The 9,497-nt window shown below is 40.9% G+C and overlaps 1 long non-coding RNA gene across 1 annotated transcript; it reads left to right on the top strand.

The window, feature by feature from the left end:
- The first annotated feature begins 3,368 nt into the window (after positions 1-3,368).
- Positions 3,369-9,197, top strand: LOC142776031 (uncharacterized). The gene is made up of 3 exons (XR_012887245.1): positions 3,369-5,240; positions 5,829-6,006; positions 6,551-9,197. It is a non-coding gene; the product is annotated as an uncharacterized LOC142776031 (long non-coding RNA).
- The last annotated feature ends 300 nt before the right edge of the window (positions 9,198-9,497 follow it).

Genomic DNA, 9,497 nt, shown 5'->3' with positions numbered 1-9,497 from the left:
AGAATAAATGAATACTTCGGAGATGACAGGGAACCAATGATTTAAAAAGTTTCAGTATGGGTGAGCGAGAAGATGCGGACAGAGAAGAGCACACTGATTATGAATCAGTTGTGACTGCTACGGCTCGAATGAAAATATTTACCTTTCGCAAAGCTAACATTATTGCCATAAATTCCGCCAGGAAAACCGGAAGAAAATCTGGTAAGCTTCCAACGCTTGATTTTTTATCTGATTGAGATGCGTCCATTGCTATAATGACATTTGTTGGCAGAGTACCTAAATGGTCCTGCAATAAACCATTTAATATGCCTGTAGGTAATAGTTTAGCGTGAGTTGGGAAGATATCATGGTAAAAAATTTCAGGAGAAATTTGTTGCTCAGGCAAAGGAATCAGATCACGAGTTTGTACATTTAGAGGCTCAAGTAGCGATTGAACAAATACTATTTGTGCTTTGTGAAATCTGGGCCAATTCACGGAGAAGGATAGGTCAGGATTGGAAATAAAAATAATTTGTTCAGGGTTAAACGGTGCTTCATATAGTCTTAAAAATGTCTGCACAGTAAGAATGTTAAAGCGACATAATAAGGTTGGTATTCGTGCTTCAAGGTATAACACTGCATTTGTAGTATAATTTGGAAGTCCTAAGCAGAGCCGTAAAGCCTCTCTTTCCAACAGAACGAGCGGCTGAAGTAAAAAAGAACGCAGCCAAACTCCAACACAGGTCGGACATACATTATATATAATCAGAAGTGCCTTTCTTCTCATACCTGATCTACAATTGCTCAACCTCCACAATACGCCCATCGCGCGTACTGCTTTTGTCGCGATGTATTCAATGTGAGGGCGCCAATTTAGATGTTCATTATACATAACTCCAAGATATTTCAATGATTGTACTTGTGGGATATCTTGACGCTTGTAATTAATAGATATGTGCACGGGATCTTTGATAAAAAAACGAGAATAGCACACTTACTGGTATTCAGGTTCAACATCAATCCATGCAGCCAATGTTCTATTTCATTTAGATATGCTTGCATCATAGTGTAAAGACAGTGGAAGTCATGTGCTATAGCAAAGAAATCAATGTCATCGGCATAAACATAGGTTTTCACAACTGGATGAACGGGGATGGTACTAGGCAATATGTTGAATAATACCGGGGAAAGTACTGACCCTTGAGGTACACCTCGGGTTTGCTTGTGCTTACAGGAAGAGAAACCACCTTGATAACAATAGAATTCTCTCCTACTTAAAAATTCCGTCACCATTCTACTATATAAGGTGGAAGTCCATGATTCCATAACTGATTAATCAAGATAGAATACCCTACACTATCGTATGCTTTACATATGTCTAACGTTACTAAAGCCGCAAACTGTATTTTGTGACGGGCAATATGAATACGACTTTCCAGATCTACATGTGCATGCCATATGGAATATCTAGATATAAAGCCAATTTCGGAAGAACTCAACAGTTGTTTTTCGTTATTAAACAAAATTATACGACCATGAAGTACCCTTTAAATAAGTTTTACTACATTAGATGTTAAAGCTATTGGTCGCATGTTGTCTAAATTATAGCCTGCCCCCTGTTTTTTAAGCAATGGTATAATTTTCGCAATCTTCCATTCAGAAGGAATCCATGCTCTTCTAATGGAATAATTGACGAGACCTAACAGATCATTCGGATATTCCCTGTGTAGTATTTTTAGAATTGTATTTGTTATTCCATTGGGGCCTGGTACTGCATTTGGCAATCTTTCCGTAGCCTGATTTAATTCGGAAGTCGATATTTCTATGTAGTCATAGATGGTTGTTGTGCAAGCCGAATAAGGAAAATACGTTGAGAACCTGGGGCCGGATTCACACAACTCACTTACGAAAACATTTTTGCGCAAGAGAAATTTTGTAGCGTAAGTTGATTCACGAAACGAAAAAAACATCATAAGAGGCCATCGTTGTCACATCGGCCGCTGCAATAAAGCGCGCTGTGACTGCCCGGGAACATGTCAGCGATGGTGATGCAGTTGCTATATTTGCTTACGTCACCGAAAAGTGCTCGCAAGTGGATTCACGAAGCAGAATTGAGCGTAAAAACAGCGTGGCTGAGAGAACATTCTAAGAGTTGTCCGGACCACTCTTAGGAACAATGTGGTTACTTAAACCTGTCGCCGCGGCGGTATACTTTGGTGCCCTGGCTGGTTTTGAGTTAATTGACACCCATGAAGGGCTGCCTGATGACTGCTGGTGCATTTTTATTTCTTTCGGCGCTTTGAGTTTTGTGTGTTGTTTTCCTTGTACGCAGTGGATGGTGTTGACAACGACCGTCGTCCAATAAGTTTGAAGTCGCAGTAATTCAAGAATTTTATTGGGCGTCAATGGCGTAAAATTATGCATGTAAACATTTGTGGTTGGATGAAAACCAATGTGATACGTGAATGGTCAGCGCATTCAAACGCGGCATGGCATAGGATCAACCTTATTTGTTATGTTGTTGTGTTGCGCCCCATCTCATCCAATTAAAAACGCGACTCGAGATCCTTGCCTCATGGGTGGAAATTACCACCAAAGAGGTTAGTGGGAGCACAATCCTTGCACGCTATTGGAAATAAATATGACAGGAACTTTTTAGTGAGTGGTTCATAAAACTTGTGCTCTAGTGTACTTCCATTGGCTCTAACTGTCCAATTGGTGCGAACTCTGAAATACAGCTGTCGATACACTTTGGGACGATCTGGAATGGAGCGTACTTTGTAAACCGAAGCGAATTACGGGTGTGAGTGATTACGCATGGAACTACAAACAAATCATGCATTTTCACCTTCGCTGTTCAGACACCGATATAGACCGAGATAGTATGGCAAGCAGTCGGAATAAAACGACCCTAGTAACTTTGTATGACACCGGAAATATGCAAACCCTCACAATTCTGGAGCAAACCTTGGCTGAATTCATCCCTGCGACAATTACCAGCCATTTAACTTGGCGCACGAACATCATTCAAAAGTAGAGTGAGCCACTGACACGTATTTTGTGCGACGCAGCGACCACTTGACCTGAGAATAATAGCGTTGCGAAGGTGAATCCCCTGTCGCATGCTCTGATCGAAGCAGACGACAAACGCGAGCAGACGACAGCTTGGCCGACAGGCACAGCTTGTGATTGGTTGTGAAGCAATACCCTCTACATCAGCTCACTCCGTGACGTTGCCAAAACACTTCTTTCATCTGGCGCGCCTGTCGTGTTTGTCATATCACCCCCCTCGCACAAAAGAGCAAATTTTGTCACGCCATGAAAATAGCGCAACTACTTTCTAATAGCTCTCCTACGTGCTGCGCAGTTGTCAAAAACAACATGGCGTCGTAAACAGCATACCGGTTGGTGCGACTTTCAGCAAACACTTCTCGCACGAGTTAGCGTTCGACCGGATGCGTTGTGATTACGGCAGCTCTTTCGGTGCGTGTAAGCAGTGCGGAAAGCTGCGGAAGTGTAATGGTGTATGGTGAAGCGCAGCGAAACCTGTTCGTCGGTGTGGTTATCAAGCGGGGATCGGCGTCGGTGTATTGATGGCAACTACCACTCTATAAGCCTACAATGTGTGTTTGTGTGCCGGTAACAGTTCGTTTGCTTGACTTTCCAGTCTCTCTGTTGGGTACTGTGCAACATTTCGGATTGACAGCGTTTTGGCACGTTACTTGAGGGACCCCAAGTACGCACGGAAACGTATGAACTACGCGGTGTGTTCGGTTCCTGCTTCGCCACTGGTTAGCCCGTACGCTTCTATTTTCTTGAGAGCAATCTAGTGTTCGGGAGTAAAACGATGTTCGTTGTGAACAGTGGTGCTGTGTTGACGTTCCAAGACTTGTGAACAAGCTGTGCTCGTGTGACCAAAAATTGAAAGACAGCGTTGATAACTGTTTTGCCCTGCGAAGTTGCGGTGGTGGAGCTTGGCGGTTTTGTTTGTTAACTCGTCACTTCTCCTTTTTGTGATAACCATAGTCCTAGCGCTGTGATGTGATGAACTAAAGCTGCGAGATGCTACATTCTGTTGTGGATCGTGTTACTTTGTCAGCGCGCCTAGACAGTTCTTCGGTAACAACTTGAGAGGTCTTTGTGGCAGCGAGAGGCCGTGAACGTCAAGCTTCCCTCCAACCCCCAGAAAGAGCAAAGATTTCACTGGTGCCTTGCTTTGGATGAAGTTGTAGGCCAATACCGCCTAACTACAGGTTTCCGAGTTCGTCTGGCCATCGTTTTGCACGGCACTAGAGCCTTGACAACAGCCGGTCATGGCCAGTTCTTACACTTTATTAATGGACGTGCACGCCTGGCCAGCCTTTCATTGCGGTCATCGGCAGCTTCCTGTCTGCAGATGCCCTTTGCCTGTTGGCCATAGAGCCCACTTGGTTCCTCATGACACCAACGGCTACTAAATGCTGCCATCGTTGAGTTCACCTTGCAGAACTAAATTTCACCGGTACTATAATTCACGCAGTACTATAACGTGTGCAAGTTTTTATGCCCATCAGATGTAATGTTTCCCAAGGTAAGTTGACGCATGAAAAATTTACTACTACTGTTATATACATACATATATTACGGAGCAAATACATTAGAAGTTTTTTGTGATTTGGTTCACCTGAACTCTTCTTTCATTATGAGGTTGGGCCTGTCGATTTACCACGTTTGATAGTTGGAAAGTTAATGTGAATTTATTTTCCAGGAGCCAGATTGCACTTAAGAAATTTATGTTTTTTTGGAAAATTAGTTCTATAGACGAATACCATTGTGGTAGCCCTATACTTCACTAGGACATATATATTGTGGTACGTAAATTTTACACGAGGCTTCAGTTTACTTCAAAGTGATTATAGCAGATTTTGGTCACTTTGACGAAGTGATAGCTTCGTAAAAGAAGTATTGGAAGTGAGTGCTTTTAATGATTGTTTTTAAATACCTCGTTTTTTGGCTCTTCACAGATCACACAGATTGGCTTGTTAAGGTCCTGTGATGCATCGGTTGCACACACTGGCAAATCAATTCTCATCATGACTTGGAGCATCTGTACAAAAATAGGAAGGACACGTGCTCCCTAACTGTGCAAGTCTAAGTCACTGCTGTGACTGTTATCAATCAGCGGATGTGGCCTGGAAGCATGCGTGGCAGCCTCATCTGGAAGGACTGTGATCGGCTTGGGAGCTTCGAGGACAAATAACTGCCTAACGGCTGGCTGCAAGGTTAGTTTTTCTTTAATACATACGATTAAGTGAACACCACTTACTGTGCCCAAATTGAAAACCTAAGCATGGTTGCTTGCAGTGGATACCTGTATTATTCTCAAATATAATTTTTATTCAACATTTATACACATTATTTATACAACATTCTCACACATAATTCATATTCGACTTTTATAGAACTAAATAACAAGATTATTGAGAATGTTTAAAGTTGAAAGCCTGCAGCTTATAAATGAAACTCCAATCATCTAAGACTCAAAAGCTTGTGCTTTTAAACGAGCACAAATATTTTGATTCCTTATTGAGCTCTCGAGCTTGTGACTCCCTCTGTGGACCAAGTGCTCTGAAAGGAAATCGCTAGTGGGTGAAAATCACCTAGCTGTTCACAACTTGCAAGCAAAAAGACCTATTGAACAAGCCTCAGACGACATAGGGCCAGTAACTGCATCTTCTACTTCATGTAGCTTTTTCTCTCTCAGGGCTGTGGCTTGTGTTTCAGCCGAACGCGTTCACCACGATTGCATAGTGATATATATTTTTCTACAAATTGTACTCGACCTAAGTATGCATTGTTGATCTCTTAAGGTGACGTTAAGTGTGTTTCAAGGCCATGGCTCCTCATCTCTCTGTCTGTGGCTAGCCTACTTCTGCAGCAGTGCGATGCAGCCAGCACACATGCAAGCGAAGTCATGGAGCGCTCCTTCGGTGTTCTGTGCAGGACGCAGCATATCCATCCGGCAAGACACTGATATCAACAATAATGGTGAGCGTTGGTGGCACCTGTAGGAACCCGTTTTGTTTGTTGTGTATGATTATTTTCTCTGATTAAGTGCATTTTTGAAAGGTTTTCTTCTTTTAGAATAATAGATGTCAGCAACAAGCACACTCATAATCCACAAGTGCTTTGTGTCTTCTAGACTGCCCATTTGCTCCTATACGCGGTATGGTGAGCTGGCTAAGTTAGACAGCCTTAAAGTTATGAACATTGGCTGTTGTGTTGTAATGCAGTCTAACTTGTGTTTTTTAGTGAACTTATTTGTGGTCTGCTTCTCGCACCTAGAGTAAAGTCAAAATAGGAGAAACTTTATTGGCTTATTATGCCTGGCAGATGTTTCATGCATTCATCTATAACATTGTAGTTTTACTCTTGTATCATAATAAAGTATATTTTCAGTCTTCACTGTTTGTGTGTGTGTTGAGGCTTGTCATTGGTTTCTGAAAATACATCTGTAAATATGAGCACACATTTAACAGCTGTACACTCTTGCATGTAGCATGGTTGTAACAATGATCTGTATTTTTCTAAGTTCCAGCAGTAACAAGGGATCCGGTGTTCCACGGTCATGTACAGTGTATCAAGAACAGAGTACAGAAGACCAACAAGTATAAAGGGACTGTCAGTGACGGTTCTCCTGCTCAAAGTTTATGACAGCAGAAAGAGCACATTGTGTTGTCAGGAGCAGTTTGAATTGTATATGTAGTAACATTCTGGGCAGCTGCAGCTTAACTTCTTAGCAGTGCATTATTCAGCAGTTCCTTTGCTTGCATTCCAAATTATTTAAATTTTGCATGGAAGATACCAAACTATGACACTAATTTAAAGGCTGCTGTAGTGTTAGTGGGCAAATATTTTAGGGGCGAAGCTCCTTAGGGCGTGGGATGTGCGTCCCCTGTATGTAGCCACCTCTCGTTTAGTTCTTGCAGTGTTCACTAGATGGCGGTACCGTCCCCTGTATGTAGCCACCTCTCGTTTAGTTGTTGCAGTGTTCACTAGATGGCGGTACTTGTAGCTGATGATGAAAAGATGCAAGATGTTATAAACTAGACGACGGTACTTGTAGTTGATGATGAAAAGATGCGAGATGTTATAACATAGGAATGATGTCGCATATGGCGCGTGTCATTGGTGGAAGGCAATCGATTTAGTGTGGCGACGTCCGCTAGGGGGAGCGTTGTAATAAAATCGAGTGGGCAAAATGTACGGAGGATTCATGGTTTATCAGGTTTACCTCCGGAGCTTCGCCCACTCATCATCATTCACTTCGTGGATATGGCGGCATTTTTTAGTTGAAGTTTTTAACATGCTTGTTAAGTGCCTGCGTGTCTCTGCATTTGCATGTCATAAATCACAGCGCCCATGGTCGGCAATGGTAACTTTGTTTGCATTCTTTGTAATAAAAGAAGTAAAGCCATGGATGCGGTAATCTTGTACTTAGTCGATGTAATCCTTCAGTCTACACTCATTGGTATAGCACCAATGATGCCATGAGTGTATAGGCTCTGGGAAGCGAATTCATGTGAATCATTTAATTTGGAAGGAAGAGGATCATCACTACTCTTAGTATATCTTAACAGTAGATTTTCGTGCTTTTGTATTGTTATCTCACTGCATGTCCGTCCTTCAACAGTCTACTTCTCTGTTTCTACTGTGTAAGTGTAACTTCTTTAATGTATACTTTGCTCGGATAGGTTTGTTTATAATGTAAACGTGTACTATGCAAGTGACTTATCATCTATGCAGCTTTACTTAGACTAGAAATAAAAGCATCTATTTTATAATATATGTAGCTATAACATGCATTTACTTATATTTTTCTAGGTTCCTCTACAATTGTTTAGCCCTACAAAGGTACTGGTATACTCTAATATTGAAGCTGGCATCTTAAAATACTTTGTTAGAGAAGTAATAATGTCTTTATAACCATTATTACTATTCTCAGATGAGCTGTGAAAACTCTATGGAAATGTATTTACATTTCTTAAACTGTCTGAAGGTAATTTTTCTTATGTTCTTTCATTGTGGTTCCTGTTTCATGCAAATCTCATATAACTAATTTGCAGTGGCATAGTATTAGTTGAGATTTTACACATACGTGCTGAACAACATCGCTGTTGAGGCCAGCAGCAAGACATACATGGAGTGCACTGGAGCATCACCTCACATAAAAAGTGTACAGTCTTTTCCTACCAGTAAACTGAATATTTTTCAAGAAGACTAATAGACAGCTGTATGGTAACTGTGTTGATGTGCAAAATTTGAAGTCTTCTTGAGGAGTGTTTGTCATCATTTTAGTCCAAGTGAACTGGCTACCCAAGGCCACAACCGTTGGGAATGTGGTGGTTTCCTCTCTCCAAAACCACTCCTACCAGCTGCCTCAATGTTAGCATGAGGTGAATTCACGAACTGGAAAAATAATTGGTCTTTGTTTTCTTGGCCGAAAGGGTCACTTCCCCCGTTGAACCACCACGACGCGCCAGAATAGAAATTTTTAGCTAAATAAAGTTGATTATACTTTTGAGAAGTGTTTTTGGGAAATGAAATGGCGCCTATAGCTGTCAATATAAACACTGTTCGCACCAAGGAGCTTAGTAGCTTATAATTGTATTATTCATGTATAGTCTAGAATTTCTTTGCGCTGTGCCAACTTTCAGCCCAAATGTCCTAACATGGTTTGTTACTGTATAGTGAATGAGCCGAGCTATGTAAATAGAGTGATATTGCAGGAATGTACAAAATATTGATGCACAGCCCTTTTCTTTAGCATGACATTGTCAAGGGCTTTATTCTTGTGTTTCTTATAAAAACTGCTTGTCACTGGGCAGCAGCAGAAACTATGCATCAAGCTTTTGTGAGATGGTTCGAGAAGCACCGTGTTCAGACATAACAGTGCTGATGGATTTCTCTCGTAAGTTACTTTCTGTATATTCAAAATGAGTGTATTAGAGTTGTTGTTTTATAGCCATTCATTTTAATATTTACACCTGAGTGTATGTATGTATGTATGTATCTATGTATGTATGTATGTATGTATGTATGTATGTATGTATGTATGTATGTATGTATGTATGTATGTATGTATGTATGTATGTATGTATGTATGTATGTATGTATGTATGTATCTTTTAAATAACAATTCGTTTATCATTGGTCAGTAAGTTTGGTAATGGTTTGGCTGAATTTGTCTCGAGTTCTTTTTCTTCTGAGCCATTATACATTTCAATTTGTTTTGTACTGCATAAAAATGAATGTAACCTTACACAAAATATGTGAGCTTAAAGAAGTTGTTTCGTTTGCCAACCTACAGTCATGGGCGAGAAATTGGGTAAAATGGGGTCAACCAACCATCGAAGATTAGTTTAGAGCATAGCTACTCTACATGGCATATCTTGTACACATTGCGTTGGTCGAATATGTCGATTTCAACATATCAATTTTAATCAGGATAAACAAGCTATTACCCGTAGTTGTATATG

This window comes from Rhipicephalus microplus, chromosome X (assembly GCF_043290135.1).
Source record: "Rhipicephalus microplus isolate Deutch F79 chromosome X, USDA_Rmic, whole genome shotgun sequence".
NCBI classification, from domain to species: domain Eukaryota; kingdom Metazoa; phylum Arthropoda; class Arachnida; order Ixodida; family Ixodidae; genus Rhipicephalus; species Rhipicephalus microplus.
Note: the sequence above shows the minus strand (reverse complement) of the source record. Positions and strands in the feature narration are given on the sequence as shown.